The sequence below is a fragment of the Scylla paramamosain genome, chromosome 18 (assembly GCF_035594125.1).
Source record: "Scylla paramamosain isolate STU-SP2022 chromosome 18, ASM3559412v1, whole genome shotgun sequence".
In the NCBI taxonomy this organism is placed as follows: Eukaryota; Metazoa; Arthropoda; class Malacostraca; order Decapoda; family Portunidae; genus Scylla; species Scylla paramamosain.
In genome coordinates, this window is record NC_087168.1 from 2,680,892 (window position 1) to 2,699,109 (window position 18,218).

At 41.0% G+C, this 18,218-nt stretch overlaps 1 protein-coding gene across 2 annotated transcripts in view; it reads left to right on the top strand.

The window, feature by feature from the left end:
* LOC135109001 (N(6)-adenine-specific methyltransferase METTL4-like) overlaps nucleotides 1-18,218 on the top strand; it is a 58,688-nt gene that overhangs the window by 16,685 nt on the left and 23,785 nt on the right. For both annotated transcript variants that reach the window (XM_064019967.1, XM_064019966.1), the window contains exon 3: nucleotides 11,702-11,781. The gene's annotated coding sequence lies outside the window, so the exon portion shown is untranslated. The remainder of the gene's footprint in view (nucleotides 1-11,701; nucleotides 11,782-18,218) is intronic.

Consider the following 18,218-nt stretch of genomic DNA (forward strand, 5'->3'; position numbering starts at 1 on the left):
TTATTATTGTTGTTGTTGTCGTGGTCGTCAGGTGAACGTGGCCCGTCATTTGATAACACTGAGATACAAAACAAACTTATCAGTGCTCTATATTGGCCACCATACCCACCATCACCACCACCACCACCACCACCATCACCACCACCATATTCGTGTGTGTGTGTGTGTGTGTGTGTGTGTTTGTTCCTGTCTGTTTGTCTGTCTATCTGTTTATTTATGTGTCTGTCTGTCGATCTGCCTGCATATATTCATGATCGTCTGTCTGCCTATCTGTATATCTTCTCTGCCTGCCTGTGTGTGTGTGTGTGTGTGTGTGTGTGTGTGTGTGTGTGTGTGTGTGTGTGTGTGTGTGTGTGTGTGTGTGTGTGTGTGTGTGTGTGTGTGTGTGTGTGTGTGTGTGTGCACTGACAATGATAACAATGACGTTGGTAGCTTTAATGATGATAACAATAGTGATGATGACACCAGTGACAATGATGATGATAATGATAGTGGTGATAGCAATATATTCATAGTTACATTCCCAACACCATGTAATCATGTAATCTAACTGGCAATGTAGTAATGTAATCACCCAAAAAGTAATAATTACACATTGAGAGAGAGAGAGAGAGAGAGAGAGAGAGAGAGAGAGAGAGAGAGAGAGAGAGAGAGAGAGAGAGAGAGAGAGAGAGAGACTATATCATATATCATATACGTATTTGCGAGGATGAAGGATGAGGGAAGAGGAGGAGGAGGAGGAGGAGGAGGTGGAGGAGGAGGAGGATAAGGAGGGAGAGTAGGAGGAGAAGGAGGAGGAAGAGGAGGAGGAGGGAGAAGAAACAGAAGAAGAAGAAGAAGAAGAAGAAGAAGAAGAAGAAGAAAAGAAATAGGAAGAAGAGGAGGAGGAGGAAGAGGAAAAGAAGAACGAGAAATAAGAAAAGAGGAGGAGGAGAATCATGATAGTAGTAGTAGTAGTAGTAGTAGTAGTAGTAGTAGTAGTAGTAGTAGTAGTAGTAGCAACAGCAGCAGTAGCAGTGGCAGTAACAGCAGCAGCAGCAACAGTAGTAGTAGTAGTAAAACGAAGAAGAAACTACTACTGCTGCTACTACTACTACTACTACTACTACTACTACTACTACTACTACTACTACTACTACCACCACCACCACCACCACCACCACCACAATATCACCTAATAAAGATACCACTTGGAGCATTGCAGCAGACAGACAGATAGACAGACAGGCAGACAGACCGACAGATAAGTACAGCGCATACTACACGTTCCAAGAGAAGAGAGGCATAGAGAGACATGGAGAGGCATGGAGAGACACAGAGAGGCACAGAGACACATAGTCACAGAGAAGCACAGAGAGGCAGAAATCAAGATACAGAGCCGGAGAGAAGCACAGAGGCACAGATGCAGAGGGAGGTATAGGAAGGTTCAAGGTACAGAGAGGCAGACAGGACCACCCCTATTCCCTGAGCCGCCACGCACAGTAACACCACAGCCGAAGACTTGAGGTGGGTGATCTTTCTTGGCAGAGTGAGTGTGTGCGGGTGTGCGGGTCTGGCAGGAAGGAATTAGTGCAAAAACTCATTATTAGGGAGGGAGGAAGGAAGCAGCGGGTGGTGGCGGAAGAGGAGAAGGAGGAAGGTTTTGAGACGCTGCTGCTGCTGCTGCTGCTGCTGCTCGATCAATAGTTGACAGGCAAGTTCAGCACAAGTTTTATTGCTTAATTATTTAGTTACGTACCTGCTTTCATTTTTTTCTTTTTCTTTTTTTCCTTACCTGTGCAGACTCACCTGTTGTCAACTATACCTATGGAAATATTATGAATAGTTTACGTGTATAATATTTCGTTTTTTTTTTCTTTTTTTATTATTTTCACTTTTTTCTCTTTTTTTCATTTTCTCTGCAGTTTCGCTTCCTCCTCCTTCCCCTTCGCTTCTCCTTTCTTCTCTTTCTTCTCCTATTCTTTTTTTTTCTCCTCCTCCTTCACGTGCTTTGTTTTCTTCTCTCTTCTCCTCTCATAATCTTACTTCTCTGCAGTTCTCTTCCCTTTTCATGTTCTTTCCATCCTTCTTCTTCTTCTTCCTCACCATCTCTTCATCTTCTTCCTTCACCATTCATTCATCTTTTTTCTCGTCATTTTGTTCTTTCTTCATCACAATCATCTACTTCTTCCTTTATTCCATTATGAATATGATTATCATCTCATTTCCTCTTCCTCCTCTTCTTTTTCCTTCTCTTCCTCATTCATATCCTCCTTTTCCTCTTTTCCTGCGTTTAAAATATTCAGAAGATTAAATAGCGTTACTGTCATCGATCAAATATAACAAGATCATTGATAAAACACTCACGGCAAACGAAGCAAAAAAAAAAACTATAATCGGGTCTTTAACGTTTGAAACTGTTTACCTTCTAGTGTCATTAGTAGTACAATAGTTGCTGGTTTTAAAGATAATCCACAGCTGAGGTACTGAAATTTCTTATCACCTGCATTAGTAAAGCAATCATTCTTTCGGGTTTACTGTGAATATTGCTTTTTCTTGAGGCTCTTGCTGGCTGTGTAGGTAGCAATAGTAGCATAGGTGACTCTTGGTTCACACGAGTTTTATTTACAAGGATTATGTTTAATACAACTTAAAATGTATCAAATTTCATTCAATTTACATGAAGTTTTCATCCTACTACGATCCAGCCTAACCGATCATTCGCGCTGTACATACCTGAACATTAAAAGGATTTTTTTTTTCATGTATTTTCATTTAAAGTTACGATTATCAAACATGAATAAACTGTAGAGTATTACTCACTTGTCATATACGTAAATGGATTTTAAGGACAAAACATAAACTGTAGAGTATTACTCACTTGTCATATACGTAAATGGATTTTAAGGACAAAACATTGCGATCTAACACTTCAAATCGTCTAACGCAACATTTTCTATTAGCCTAGTTATTTATTTTTTTTTTTTTTACACGAATTTTTGTGTTTACGATGCCTGGAAGTCACTATTATTGTGTAAACTGAGTAACTTGTAGAACTGTTTTCTTTCTTATTAAAATTCCATTCAGTTTCCCCCACACTGGATGGTATTTCTTCTTTTTTCCTGCAAGGCGTAGCAAGAAGGAGCGGTGGATGGGGAGGAGCCTGTCTGTGCTACCCTGGTTCTCTTACTGTGTACTAGATCATTGTGTAGTTCCTGCATACACAGCCACGTCAGAACCTATAGATTTGTTGCTTGTTTTTTATTCGTGTTCTTTTCTCCTCCTCCTCATCATCATTATCGCTCTTCTTCATCACTTCCTTTCTCCATCTCTTCTTTTCTTCTTCTTATCATCATTGGTCCTCTTCTAACTCCTCTTCCTTCTTATCACCATCATCATCATCATCATCATCATCACCACCTTCTTCTTCTTCTTCTTCTTCTTCTTCTTAATATTCCTCCTCCTCCTCCTCCTCCTCCTCCTCCTCCTCCTCCTCTTCCTCTTCCTCTTCCTCTTCCTCTTCCTCTTTCTCCTCCTCCTCCTCCTCCTCCTCCTCCTCCTCCTCCTCCTCCTTTTTCTCTTCTTCTTCTTCTTCTTCTTCTTCTTCTTCTTCTTCTTCTTCTTCTTCTCCTCCTCCTCCTCCTCCTCCTCCTCCTCCTCCTCCTCCTCCTCCTCCTCCTCCTCCTCCTCCTTCTCCTCATCCTCCTCCTCCTCCTCCTCCTCCTCCTCCTCCTCTTTCTTCTTCTTCTTCTTCTTCTTTTTCTTCTTTCTTCACCTCACCACCTCCTCCTTCTCCTCCTCCTCCTCCTCCTCCTCCTCCTCCTCCTCCTCCTCCTCCTCCTCCTCCTCCTGCTACCGCTGCTCCTCATTCTTCAAACCCCTCTTCGTGAATGCTAAAGATCCTTCTCCTCTTATCTTCTTTGTCTTCTTACATATTAATCCCCACTATTAGCAGCGCTCCCTCCCTTCTCTGGTAATCTTTCTCCTCAGTACCTGATATGCACCTTTTTACCTTCGTGTGTGTGTGTGTGTGTGTGTGTGTGTGTGTGTGTGTGTGTGTGTGTGTGTGTGTGTTATGTATATCTTATCACCCCACCTGACAATGTATTCCTTCGTCTTTCTTCTTCTTAATCTATACTCCTTACTTGATTGGTTTAAAACGTCTCTCTCTCTCTCTCTCTCTCTCTCTCTCTCTCTCTCTCTCTCTCTCTCTCTCTCTCTCTCTCTCTCTCTCTCTCTCTCTCTCTCTCTCTCTCTCTCTCTCTCTCTCTCTCTCTCTCTCTCTCTCTCTCTCTCTCTCTCTCTCTCTCTCTCTCTCTCTCTCTCTCTATATATATATATATATATATATATATATATATATATATATATATATATATATATATATATATATGTATCTATATATCTATCTATCTATCTATCTATCTATTTATCTATCTCTCGTTTGCTATAATTTGCTCTTTTTTACTTTCATTTTCTCTTCCTTTATTCATTCTGTTTATATATTCCCTTTCTTTTTCACTGGTATTAGCTTGTTTTTATTTATTTATTCTATCCTTGTCTGGGTTTTAAAATGTCCCTCTCTCTTTTCCTTTCCTTTCGTTTGATTTCGCTCGTTTCAGTAATACTATTATTTTCAAGTTTCCTTTTCTTCTATTTTCTCTTCCTTCTTTTGTTTGTCATTCACATTAACTTTTTTTTTTCTTTTTACTTATTCTAACTTGATTGGTACAAAACTTTTGTTCCTTTCCTTTCGTTCGCTTTCGTTCGTTTCAGTAATAATATTACTTTTAAGTTTCACTTTCTTCTATTTTCTCTTCCTCCTTTTGTTTGTCATTCGCATTAACTTTTTTTCTTTCTACTTATTCTAACTTGATTGCTTTAAAACTCTCTTCTTCCTCTCTTTTGCTTTGTTTTCATTCGTATAATTATTTATATTTTTATTTTTTTTTCAGCTTTATTTTTTTCTCCTTTCTCTTTCTCCTTTTGTTTCTCATTTGTATTCACCTTTTTTTTGTATTCTTTCTATCCTTGACTGGATTTTAAACACTTCTCTCTCTCTCTCTCTCTCTCTCTCTCTCTCTCTCTCTCTCTCTCTCTCTCTCTCTCTCTCTCTCTCTCTCTCTCTCTCTCTCTCTCTCTCTCTCTCTCTCTCTCTCTCTCTCTCTCTCTCTCCTTTCGTTTGCTGTCAATTGTCAGTATTCTCTTTTTCTATTTCATCTTTTCTTTTTCTCTTCCTCCATACATATTTCTTCTCTTTTGATTAACTTGACTTTATTTATTCATTCTATCATTGACTGAATTTTAAAACGTGTCTTTTCCTTCCTTGTGTTTTTTTTTTTTTTTTTACATACATCACATAGTAAAGTGGGTTATATGAATTACTTTATATGAATTTGTAACATTTCGTAAGCTAAAGACAACTTATTGTTTTCTATCCATCTCATTTTCTCTGTTCTCTTTTTATATATATATATTTCTTCTTATATCACCTTTATGATCTATTTTGTTTATTCTGTCCTCTTCTTGGTTTCAAAATGTTTCTTTCTTTCCTTTCCTTGGCTAATACCATCATCTTTTCTCTTGTTTATATATTTCTTTTCGTTTTCTTTTGTTTTCATCCGTATAAGTTTTTTTTTTCTATATATTCTTTCCTTGACTTGGTATTTAAATTTTTTTCTTTTTGTTTGCTATCTATCTATCTATCTACCTATCTATTTATCTATCTATCTATCTATCTATCTATCTATCTATCTATCTATCTATCTATCTATCTATCTATCTATCTATCTATATATATATATATATATATATATATATATATATATATATATATATATATATATATATATATATATATATATATATATTTTTTTTTTTTTTTTTTTTTTTTATGTAGGAGGGACACTGACCAAGAGCAACAAAAAATCCGAAAAAAAAAAATGCCCACTGGAATGCCAGTCCCATAAAAAAGGTCCAAAGCGGTAGTCAAAAATTGAAGGATAAGTGTCTTGAAACCTCCCTTTTGAAGGAATTCAAGTCATAGGAAGGTGGAAATACAGAAACAGGCAGGAAGTTACAGAGTTTACCAGAGAAAGGGATGAATGATTGAGAATACTGGTTAACTCTTGCGTTAGAGAGGTGGACAGAATAGGGGTGAGAGAAAGAAGAGAGTCTTGTGCAGCGAGGCCGCGGGAGGAGGGGAGGCATGCAGTTATATATATATATATATATATATATATATATATATATATATATATATATATATATATATATATATATATATATATATATATATATATATATATATATATATATATATATATATATATATATATATATATATATATATATATATATATATATATATTTCCTTTCTCCTTTTCTTTTTCTTCCTTATGTATGTCTTTCAATTTCTTTTTCGTTCTAATCTAAATAATCTTTTTTTTGTATATCTCTTATCTTTAATTGGGTTTAAAACTCTCCTTACTTTTCTTTGCTATCACCTCTATCACAACACAGTCTTCTCTTTCAACTTATCTTTTTTTTCCTACTAACGTATCTTTTTTTTTCTCTCTCTTTTTTTAATTATCGTTATCAGATTCCTTTTTGTATATTCCATCTATGACTGGGTTTAAAACTATTTCATCCGCCTCCTTTTCTTTTTTCTCTCTCTCCTCTTATTCCTCATCTTTCTTACACTTTTTTTTTTCACTCATTATCTAAGTTTCCTTTCCTTTCATCCTTCATCCTTGACTAGGTTTAGAATGTCCATTTGTCTGCCATCTGTAAATATATCAACCATTTTTTTTTCAGCTTTCCTTTCTATTTATTCATCGGAGGCGTATAAAATATCAGTCATTTCCTTCATAGCGTGACAGGCAATAGTTTTCGGTTATATTTCCTTACATTTCTGTGCATTTTAACCATTTAGCTGCTGTAGTCATCCTTTGTCAACATTCAGAGGACTGGAAAAAAGGGTTTGCATGACACACAGAAAGGACAAAAGAGCGAATATGAGGTCTTTTCTAATATACGAGACTACGAGACTGTAATGCAGAAATGAATATCCAAAAGTTGTACGTAGTTGGCTATGGAAAAACATTGGTCTAGCAGTGAGAAGGTTACACTGTTTAGCTACACTGGGGTAATGCGCTTCTGTGAATAGAATGATCCTAGAGCCAAGCATTTTCTTCTTTTTTTTCTTTCTTTCTTCTTTTCCTTCGGAGTGATCCCGTTCAGGGCCGTCACAGAGCATCACTCCCCCAACTTCCAAAACGCTTTGCTCTCTCACCACGACTATTTTCAAAGGCAACATAGATGATTACCAAGGTTCTCAAGAGTGTTTCTACTGTTAATAGTGCAGAAATCTTGTTAATCTCTCACCAGAACGTAAAAGCACTCTTAAAAAGCCGTGTAACTTCAACTAGAACCTTTTGGAAGTGGAGATGCGGCGCAGGAGCGTCTTAAAATATGGGCTTCTCTCTCTCTCTCTCTCTCTCTCTCTCTCTCTCTCTCTCTCTCTCTCTCTCTCTCTCTCTCTCTCTCTCTGATCAGCGTGGAGTCTCTCTTAGTCTTGCGGTCAAACATACAAGCACTATATGTAAATTAAATTAGGTAAGGTTACGTCAGGTTAAGTTAGGGTTATATTAGGTCAGGTTGCAATAGGTTACGTTAAGTTTAATACAAAGTATAATGAGACCACTACGTTATATTCTATTGTTTTCTTTACTAATTTATCATGTTCCCCATTTAGTTTTTTTCTCTCTCTCTTCCTCGTCCTCCTTCTCTTCTTCCTTTTATTTCTCCATTATCCCTTCATCTTCTTCCTTCTCTTTCTCTATCATATTTCTCCCTTCTCTTGCTCCATCACATCTCAGTTCTTTGCATTTTTCTTTTGGATGTGCACTGTTCATACGCTCCTCTTTCTCCTCCTCCTCCTCCTCCTTCTCCTCCTCTTTTTTTTCCCCTACTTTCTTGTCTCTCTCACTAATAGTTATCGTAGAATAGTTACCCAAACAGCCTAGTAAGGACTTCTGGGGTCTGTTGTTGCTTGGACTTCTTTTGTATTCCTTTATGTTCCTCCTCCTCCTCCTCCTCCTCCTCCTTCTCCTCCTCCCCTCCTCCTCCTCCTCCTCCTCCTCCTTCTTTCACCTTCATCATCTTTTAATTTTTCTTCATTCTCCTCTTCCTCTTTCATCACAATCATCTCATCTTCCTTCTTTCCTTCCTTTTATTCATACATTCCAATTATTACCGCTTCCTCCTCCTCCTCCTCCTCCTTCATCTACATTTCTTACTTTAGATTACGTAGATTATGTTGCTTATCACAAACTTCTTAAAGAACCGCTGGCTTGGTGACCAGTAGACGACCGTAGGTGAATCACACACACACACACACACACACACACACACACACACACACACACCAGCCACACCGCATTATAAAGGGCTCCATTCACTTGTGTGTGTGTGTGTGTGTGTGTGTGTGTGAGTGTGTGTGTGTGTGTGTGTGCTCTTACCTAACAGCATTTTAATAGAACTGTGCTAAGTTCGTTATGAATATATTATATATCTTGTTTTCAGTACAGTTTTATATCAAATTTTTCTTCATTAACACTGAGAACTCTTTTCAGCACACACACACACACACACACACACACACACACACACACACACACACACGACTTCCTCGGATAACATATTCCACTGATCCTTTGCTGTGTGTGGATGTGCACGCGTGTATGTACGTATGTGTGGGTGTGTGTGTGTGTGTGTGTATGTGTGTGTACAGTATGCGCATGTGCGTGTGTGTGCGTTTACGTTAATCGAATCTGACTCCCTTCTAACTTAAGTCATCGAGGCGAGGCAAGGAAGGTAGGGAAGGCGGAGGCAGAGACAAGGCAGGTAGAGGCAGACAAGACGGACTCCTGACAGCAAAGCAAAGCAGGATGGAAGCATGGCAGAGAGTGACAGGGAAAGAGGGAAGCAGGACACTGACTCTCTCTGTACCATATTTTGAAACACTTCTGTGCCGCACCTCCACCACTTCCGAAAGGTTCTAGTTGAAGCTACACGGGTTTTTAAGGATATTTTTATGATTCTAGTGACAGATTAACACGGCTTCTACATTATTTAAGGAAGAAACGGTCTTGGGAACCCGGCTAATCATCTATGTGACTTCTGAAAATAGTCGTGGTGAGAGAGCAAAGCGTTTCTGAATACGGGTCTCTCTCTCTCTCTCTCTCTCTCTCTCTCTCTCTCTCTCTCTCTCTCTCTCTCTCTCTCTCTCTCTCTCTCTCTCTCTCACTCACATGCGTGGGGTTTAAAAATACACCCACACCCCCAGGCCTCGTGCACCCTCGCAGGGCAAACTGGCGGTGTTTTGTAAATATTGGTTAGGTTTCAGCCGCTCCCAGCTCGAAAGATTATCCCCAGGTAGTTTAGACGACCCGAGACGCTGTGTGTGTGTGTGTGTGTGTGTCTGTCCTCCTCCTCCTCCTCCTCCTCCTCCTCCTCCTCCTCCTCCTCCTTCTCCTCCTGATAGCTCGGAGCGGAGGTTCACAAGAGCTTCCTCCTCCTCCGCCTCCACCATATCAACCACCGCCACTGTCCCGTCACCACCTCCTTCTCTTACTCTCTTCCTCCTCCTCCTCCTCCTCCTCCTCCTCCTCCTCCTCCTCCTCCTCCTCTCCTTCTTACTACTACTATTACTACTACTGTTTCTGCTACTGTTACAACGACAACAACAACAACTACTACTACTACTACTACTACTACTACTACTACTAATGTTACTACCGTTACTGCTGCTTCTTCTATTACTACCATCATTAATACTATTGTTACTGTTTTTACTACTACTACTACTACTACTACTACTACTACTACTACTACTAGCATTACTAATAATATTGCTACTGTTTGTTTTTTTACTACTACTACTACTACTACTACTACTACTATTACCATTACTAATAATATTGTTACTGCTTGTTCTTATTTTACTACTACTACTACTACTACTACTACTATTAATACTAATACCCCCACCACGACCACCACCATCACCACCACCACCACCACGACTACTACTATTACTACTTCTACTCTCTCTCTCTCTCTCTCTCTCTCTCTCTCTCTCTCTCTCTCTCTCTCTCTCTCTCTCTCTCTCTCTCTCTCTCTCCCATCATTATCTCCCCTTCTAGAGACATTACCATCAGTAGGTCAGTCACACCAAGGCCGCTGTGAGCATGGCCCGTATTCTGAAACACTTCTGCGCCGCACCTCCACAATTTCAAGAGACTCCAATTGATGCTACGTGGGTTTTTTAAGGGGGTTTCTACGGTTTGAGTGACACATTAACAAGATTTCTACATTATTAACCGGAAAAAACACTCATGACAACCCGGCTAATCATCTCTGTGGCCTTTGAAAACAGGCGTGGTGAGGGAGCAAAGCGTTTCAGGACAGGATACATATTCCGGAACACTCCTGCGCCGCACCTCAACGAGTACTATTTCAAAAAACTCTAGTTGAAGGTGTACTGTTTTTTTCTTTTTTTTTCTTTTTACGATTTGGGTAACAGATTAACAAGATTTCTATATTATTAACAGGGGAAACACTCGTGAAAACCCGGCTAATCATCTCTGTAGCCCTTGAAAACAGTCGAGGTAAGAGAGCAAAGCGTTTCTGAATACGGGCCACGTACTGTACTCGCTAGCACGTCAACCTCCGCCCTTGACAGTCCAGTTCATCCATCGTCCTTCAACCCGCCATCCTCCCGATCGATTAACCCATGAACCTACCGACCCAGAGAGAGAGAGAGAGAGAGAGAGAGAGGGTTGTTTCATTAATTTATCACGCACTAGGGTGTCAGTCAAGTACATGAGACCACTGAAAACGAAAAGTTGTAGTTTATCTTAGTGAACAAAGTACGAAAAGAACCAACACAAGCGAAAGGAAAACTAAATGAAACGGGCATATGAGAGAGAGAGAGAGAGAGAGAGAGAGAGAGAGAGAGAGGGGGTGGGGCGGTGGGGGGCGGGGGATAGATTTTCTGTACTTCGTTATTCTTTTTTACAAATAAAAATACAGCGAACTGGAGAATGTCACCCCGTAAGCAAAGTCATTTCAAGATGATAGTAACAAGATGGTTTTCAAACTAAATTAATTTCAAACACACTGGAACTGTCTACTCAATTTGTATCTTATTATATTTTTTTTACTTGTTTATTTTACTATGTATCATTTATTTACTTATTAGAGGAAGCGGCTTGTCAATATAAAACGCCGAAACGTTTGAGAATGCCAGTCAACCTCTCTCCCTATTGACATCTGGGTGGACACAAGGATAAGACAGTAGTTGCCCTTCCAAACTATCATTGGAATCAAGAAACCACCCTGTTCAATCCTTGCTTTCTGTATTGACATGTGGTGGGTGGACACAACGATAGCAGAAACTTGTAATCTTACCAAACTATCAGTAAAATCATGAAAACACTCTTGAAAACCCCTGCAACTTTCACAATAGCCTATTCAATCCCTTTACGCTCTCCATCGACATGTGGTGGGTGACACAGGAACAGTATCAGTATAACCAAACCATCAATAGAATCAAGAAAACACTCGTAAAAAAAATTCATAAAAAAAAACCCTGCCACTTTCATCATAAGACACCGAAACGTTTGGCAATGCTAATAATCTCCCTCTTTCTCGGCAGGTGGTGGGTGCAAGCAAGGATAGCAGAAGGCAGAGGAGTCTTGGTGGAAGGGGACGCCAAGCTAGACAAGGACGGCAGCGGTAAGACAAGACAGTAAAGACACAGGACAAGACGGTGAGGTATAGTAGGAGTGAAGAGAGGAGGGGGCAGGAAAACAAGATAACAAAGAGGGAGTGAAAGAGGAAGAGGAGGAGGAGGGATAGAGGAAAGGTAACAAAAGGGGAAGAGATGAGACGAAGGAAGGAGAAAAACAAGATAGGAAAGGGAATGAAAGAGGAAGAGGAAGAGGAGGGATAGAGGAAAGGTAAGAAAGGGAGAAGAGGAAATGAGAGGTGAAGGAAGGAGGAAAACAAGATATCAAAGGAAGTGAAAAAGGAAGAGGAGGAGCAATAAAAGAAAGATAAGAGGGAGAAGAGATGAGAGGCGAAAGAAGGAAGAAAACAAGATAGTAAGGAGGGGGGAGTGAAAGAGGGAAGAGGAAAAGGAGAGGAAATATAAAGGATGAGGAGGGAAAGTAAACAATGAAAAAAAAAAAGAGAGAAAGGAATAAAGAGGCAGCTTAACTACAGCCATGTGAATCCGTAGTGACATAACATTAGGCTGTCTTGATCAAAAGTCGATTAACACTTTCCACTCATTTCTGCGTTCAGCTTTTCTTTCTACAGTCTCTCCCATGTTCAGTACCCCTCTCTCTTTTCCACCCTCTCGTCTTCGTCCATCCACGTCACTTTCAGTTCTGTGTTTAAAATCCCCTTCAATCTTGTTTTCCACGAAGTTTCCTTGTGGCAGTTGACAGAAATGGATAAATTCTTAGCAGATGTGAGGACTTGAGTTTGTGTGGGTGGTGGGGGGGGGGGGAGAAAGAAAGAAAACAACAACAACGGTGAATTCTGTGGAAGTGAATATATGACGTGACTGTTGACCAAGACTATAATGCATATGATGGGAAGCGATGAAGGAATTTGCATTATATACACGATGGGTATATATACTCGACTCTCTCTCTCTCTCTCTCTCTCTCTCTCTCTCTCTCTCTCTCTCTCTCTCTCTCTCTCTCTCTCTCTCTCTGGTAGTGTATTGTATTAATAGTCTTTGTAAGTGTATTTAACGAAAAACACACTTACTAGACCCAGCAATCAGTACTACACTAGCCCAATAATCCCTTTGCCTTCTAACTGTCCCTCCATCTTCACTACATGTGTTTGCAGGGCCATATTCTGAGACTGCGTCGCACCTCCACTACATTCAAAAGGTCTTACAGAGGTTTAAAGAGTTCTTTTTTTTTTCACGGTTCTAATGACAGAGTAGCAAGATTTCTACATTGTAAAAGAAGAAACACTCATGAGAACCGGTCTAATAATCTCTGTGGTCTTTGAAAATCGTCGTGGTGAGAGCCAAGCGGTTCAGCACACTGGCAGGATCGTATTCTGAAACTCTGCTGCGCCGCACCTCCGTTGCATTCAAAAGGCCTTTTATTAAAGTTACACAGATTTTACGATTTTTTTTTTTTTTTTATGGTTTTGGGGACAAACGAAATTTCTACATTATTAACTGGAGAAACACTCTTGAAAAACCGGCTAATCATTTCTGTGGCCTTTGAAAATAGTCGTAGTGACAGAGGTAAGTGTTTCAGAATATGGACCATATGTGTTGCACGATCTTTTGCGTCCATAATTTCTCCTCGGTGATTTCTTGTCGCATATCTACCAGGCTGTGATAGCATAATGTAATCTTGGTCCCTGTTTATTGTTTTTTTTTTTTTTTATTATTATTCCTTTTACTTTTTACCTACATTTTTTTCTTTCTTCTATTCTTGTTGTCGTATATTCTTCATTCTTCTATCGCATTTCACCTCTTCTTGCTGCTTCTTGGGGTACATATGCATAGCCACGCCACTCCCATAACGCACTACCATATGCATAGCCATACTACCATACACAGCCACACCCAGAGCACATCACCATACCAACGAGGATCTAAACGCTCCCCAACCAACGACAATAGCTATAGATCTCACCTCTGCTCAACTTTCATACTATGTCAGTGTTTCTCTTATGCTTTGGTTCCTTAGTGCAGTGAAATGAGACAGCGTAGTGAGAACCTAAACCTAAGAGAGTGTTGTTGACTCTCTCTCTCTCTCTCTCTCTCTCTCTCTCTCTCTCTCTCTCTCTCTCTCTCTCTCTCTCTCTCTCTCTCTCTCTCTCTCTCTCTCAAAATAGCCCAAACAGAACCACTCCCTCGATAAGCCAACACAACAAAGCACTGAAACCAACATTCAAAACATATAAGCCAGTAATACTAATGCACACACACACACACACACACACACACCACACCTCACTAACCACATCCACCCACATCAGACCACCACCACCACCACTACCGTACCGTCCCCCACCTCTCCTCTCTGCCTCCTGCTATCCCTGCCACCCCCCCTGAAGTTACCCATCCAACGCTCGCCTCCCAGCCTAGCCCCGCCTCTCTCCGCCCCTCCCATTCTTTCCCCCCAGGGCACGCGGATGGCAAGCTGCTGGGGGGAAGGGGAGGAGGCAGGAGCGTCGTTGTGGGTGGGGACAGTGGGTTGGAAATAAAGACATAGACGTAAAGAAAGGGAGGAAAAAAAAATGGGTATAAGTGGTGAAATGTGTTTATGAAGTTACGTGTGTGTGCATTGAAGTATTAGGTTAAGCGTGGCATGAAAGGAAAAAGAGAACATCACGTAAGAACGTAACATAAGAACAGGTTACTCATTATTGTTGTCAGTTAGAGGATGCATGCTTGGCTGATTTAGGAGGGAGTGCGAGTGGTGGTGGTAGTGGTGGTGGTCTCGGTCAAGAGAGGACCTATGTGGCTGAATGCATGACGCTTTACATATGAACATACTCAAGTATTTCAATAAGTGTCAATCAATTCGAACACGTGCAGTGAGGAGGAGGGAAGGAGATGGATCAGCCAGGCAGGATGAAGACCAGAGGGAAGGTTTGTGGATGCAAGGAAGGAAGACATGAGGGTGACGGGTGTAACAGAAGACGTAGAAAACAGAGTTAGGTGGAAACGAGAGATCTGTGGCGAGTCGGACCTTGGCCCTTATTCTGAAACACTTCTGCCCGCACCTCCACTACATTAAAATGGATGTAATTGAAGCTATGTGTGTTTTTTTTTTTTTTTTTATGATTTCAGTGACAGTTTAACAAGATTTCTACATAGTTAACAAGAGAAATAGCCTTGGGAACCCGTTAATCATCTCTGTGGCGTTTGAAAATAGTCGTGATGAGAGAGCAAAGTGTTTCTGAACACGAACCCTTGTGTGGCGACCTCTAAAGCAACCAACACGAAGCTGTAACATAATAAGCAATCGTGACATTGATTTAAGAAGTGAGCGTGTATCTGCGGTTTCTTAAATGGGTGACGAAAGTAATGTGCTTGTGTGGCATTTATAACCATATTCTGAAACACTTCTACCCCGCACCTCCACTACTTTCAAAAGGCTCCGTGGTTGACGTCACACATGTTTTTAGTGATTTTACGACTCTAGGGACAAATTAACAAAATTTCTTAATTATTACAGGAGAAACACACTTGAGAACCAGACAAATCATGTGGCCTTTGAAAATAATCGTGGAGAGAGAGAGAGAGAGAGAGAGAGAGAGAGAGAGAGAGAGAGAGAGAGAGAGAGAGAGAGAGAGAGAGAGAGAGAGAGAGAGAGCCTTCATGCTAAAATTATTGAGTGTGAGTAGATGATTGTGGGCATAGATATCCTGCTAAATGGTTATTGATTGCGAAGGGCGGGCGGTGAAGTGATCTACTGGGAAGGTGATCCACTGCGGCGGGCGAGGAGGGAAGGTCAGCCTCGGTCCGTCTCCCGCAGATGGTGTGAGGGACGGAGGGAGGAGCCACGGGAGAGAGAGGGAGGAAAGAAGGGAGGTTCGTTGATAGGGAGAGGGCGGGGATGTAGGCAGTGAGGGAGAGAGGGAGAGAGGTCCACACTTCACTCCCCCACCACCACCACCACCGCCACCCTCTCCCCACCCACGCTTCCCGCGGCTCTCCCCCAATCCCCTTCCTCGTCCGTCCTCGCCTTGCCATTTCCCTTTTCTGTGCAATCTTTTCATATCGTCCATTACCAGAGCGTGTATTCCTTCCCCTTCCTTGCGAATTCTCTCTCTTTCCTTCTCTTCCCTCTATCTTCTAATCTCCTCACTTTGCATTCTCCCACGACGACTTCTGAGGATTTGGTGGACCAGCCAGCCAGCTTCCCTGTCCCGCTCGCACTCTTTCTCTGTCCTTCCTTCCTCCCGCCCCCGGCTCCCGCTCTCTCTCGCTCCCTAGCTCACTCGCTCGCACGGACGCAGCAGGCCACCACACATCCCCAAGCCTCATCCTCATCGCCGTGGAACAGTATCAGGTTCCTCATCCCTGCTCAGACTTCTTAGCACCACCACCACCACTGTTACCGTTGTGGTTATCCTTGAAGAAATATCGTCCTTGCAAGCAGTAATGACCGTAGACAAAATTACTTCTTCTGGCAGGAAAAATCTTATTATACATACATACACACCTAGACACGAGGCAGAGAGAGAGAGAGAGAGAGAGAGAGAGAGAGAGAGAGAGAGAGAGAGAAATTCAAACAGCAACAAATCATTTCCTAACTGAAGTAACTGCACCACTCTACACTAGCTACAGTACACAGCATTAGAGCAAACTGCTAGCAGCTATTTGCTGTTTGCAGCGAGAGAAACCTGTACTCTATGGCTACTCTTGGTGGTAAGGGAGGATATAAATACTTGAGAGAGAGAGAGAGAGAGAGAGAGAGAGAGAGAGAGAGAGAGAGAGAGAGAGAGAGAGAGAGAGAGAGAGAGAGAGAGAGAGAGAGAAAAAAAAAATTTCACTAATACTGTACCTGCTTCGCTCAGTTTTTTCCTACTCCTATTTCATTCTCTTCCTTTTTCATACACTTTACCACGCTAGCTACGAGAGAGAGAGAGAGAGAGAGAGAGAGAGAGAGAGAGAGAGAGAGAGAGAGAGAGAGAGAGAGAGAGAGAGAGAGAGAGAGAGAGAGAGAGAGAGAGAGAGAGAGAGAGAGAGAGAGAGAAAGTAAATGCACTACGTATCTTTGCAGCAGAACATGAAATGCCTAGGAAGACGATGGAGGAATTCCCCGACCTTCATGGGTGAAAGGAATGCTTTTTACTTTTTTCATCTGTGAGGCTGATAGGCAAACAATGGCTATGATTGTGTGTTGGCCGTGCGCTGCCCGGGACGCCGCCTTATTGAGACGCTCCTTGTGCCTCAAGTGGCGCGGCGCAGCACACAGGCGCCTCACCCAGCGCTGGTGTGCCTGTGGTGATGATGGTAATGCTGTTATGGACTCATATTCAGAAACATTTTGCTCTCTCATCACGACTAATTTCAAACGATTAATATAGTCGGTTTCTCAAGAGTGTTTCTCCTATTAATATTGTAGAAGTTTTGTTGATCTGTTACTACTATAGAATCGTAAAAACGTGTTGTTATGGGCCGTACTCAGAAAGAAAGGCCTTGCTCTCTCATAACGACTATTTTCAAAAGCCATAGAGATAGTTAGTCGAGGTTTTCAAGAGTTTTTTTTTTTTCAAGACAGATCAAGAAATTTTCTTGATCTGTCATTAGAATCGTAAAGAACATTTAAAAACCCGTGTAATTTCAACTATATAGAGGCTTTTAAAGTAACTGAGGTGCGGCCAGAAGTGTTTCAGAAAATGGTGTGTGTGTGTGTGTGTGTGTGTGTGTGTGTGTGTGTGTGTGTGTGTGTGTGTGTCATAGATGATAGAAGGTGGGGCAGACGTAGAACTAAATAAATGACGTAGGCTGGAATAGACGAATGAGGCGGTGAAGTTTTTTTTTTTTCAGATAACTTGGAATAACCGAGTGAAATGCGTTAAGAGAAGGATGGCAGGTCCTAAAACTTTCTCTAAGAACTCATTTCAAAGAACACACAAATGATTAGGCGGGTTCTCATCCGTAGTTACAAACAGTGTGTGATAGAAGCCTGTTAAGACAGAAAACTAAATAAGGAATACAATGTCACATTTTGCTGAGGTAGCCTGGAATAGACGAGTGAAATACGTTAAGAGAAGGAAGGCATATTCTTAAACTTTTCTCAATAAGAACTCATTTCATAGGATACAGAGATGATCAGTGTTTCATATTATTAGTGGAGAATTCTTGTTAAACCATTAATGGAATCAATGAAGACGTCCTTGAAAATCCAAATAACTTTTATTTGTTAAAATAAGATGACGAAACAATACAGATTAAGATTCCATTTTGAATCATATTCTGACACACTTGTGCGTCACACCTCCGCTACTTTCAAAAGCCTCTAGTTGAAATTACACTGGTTTTTAAGGATTTTTAGTGGTTTTAGTGATATATTAACAAAATTTTTACATTATTAACAGGAGAAACACTCTTGAGGACCAGGCTAATCATCTCTGTGGCCTTAAAAATATTCGTGGTGAGATAGCAAAGGGTTTCT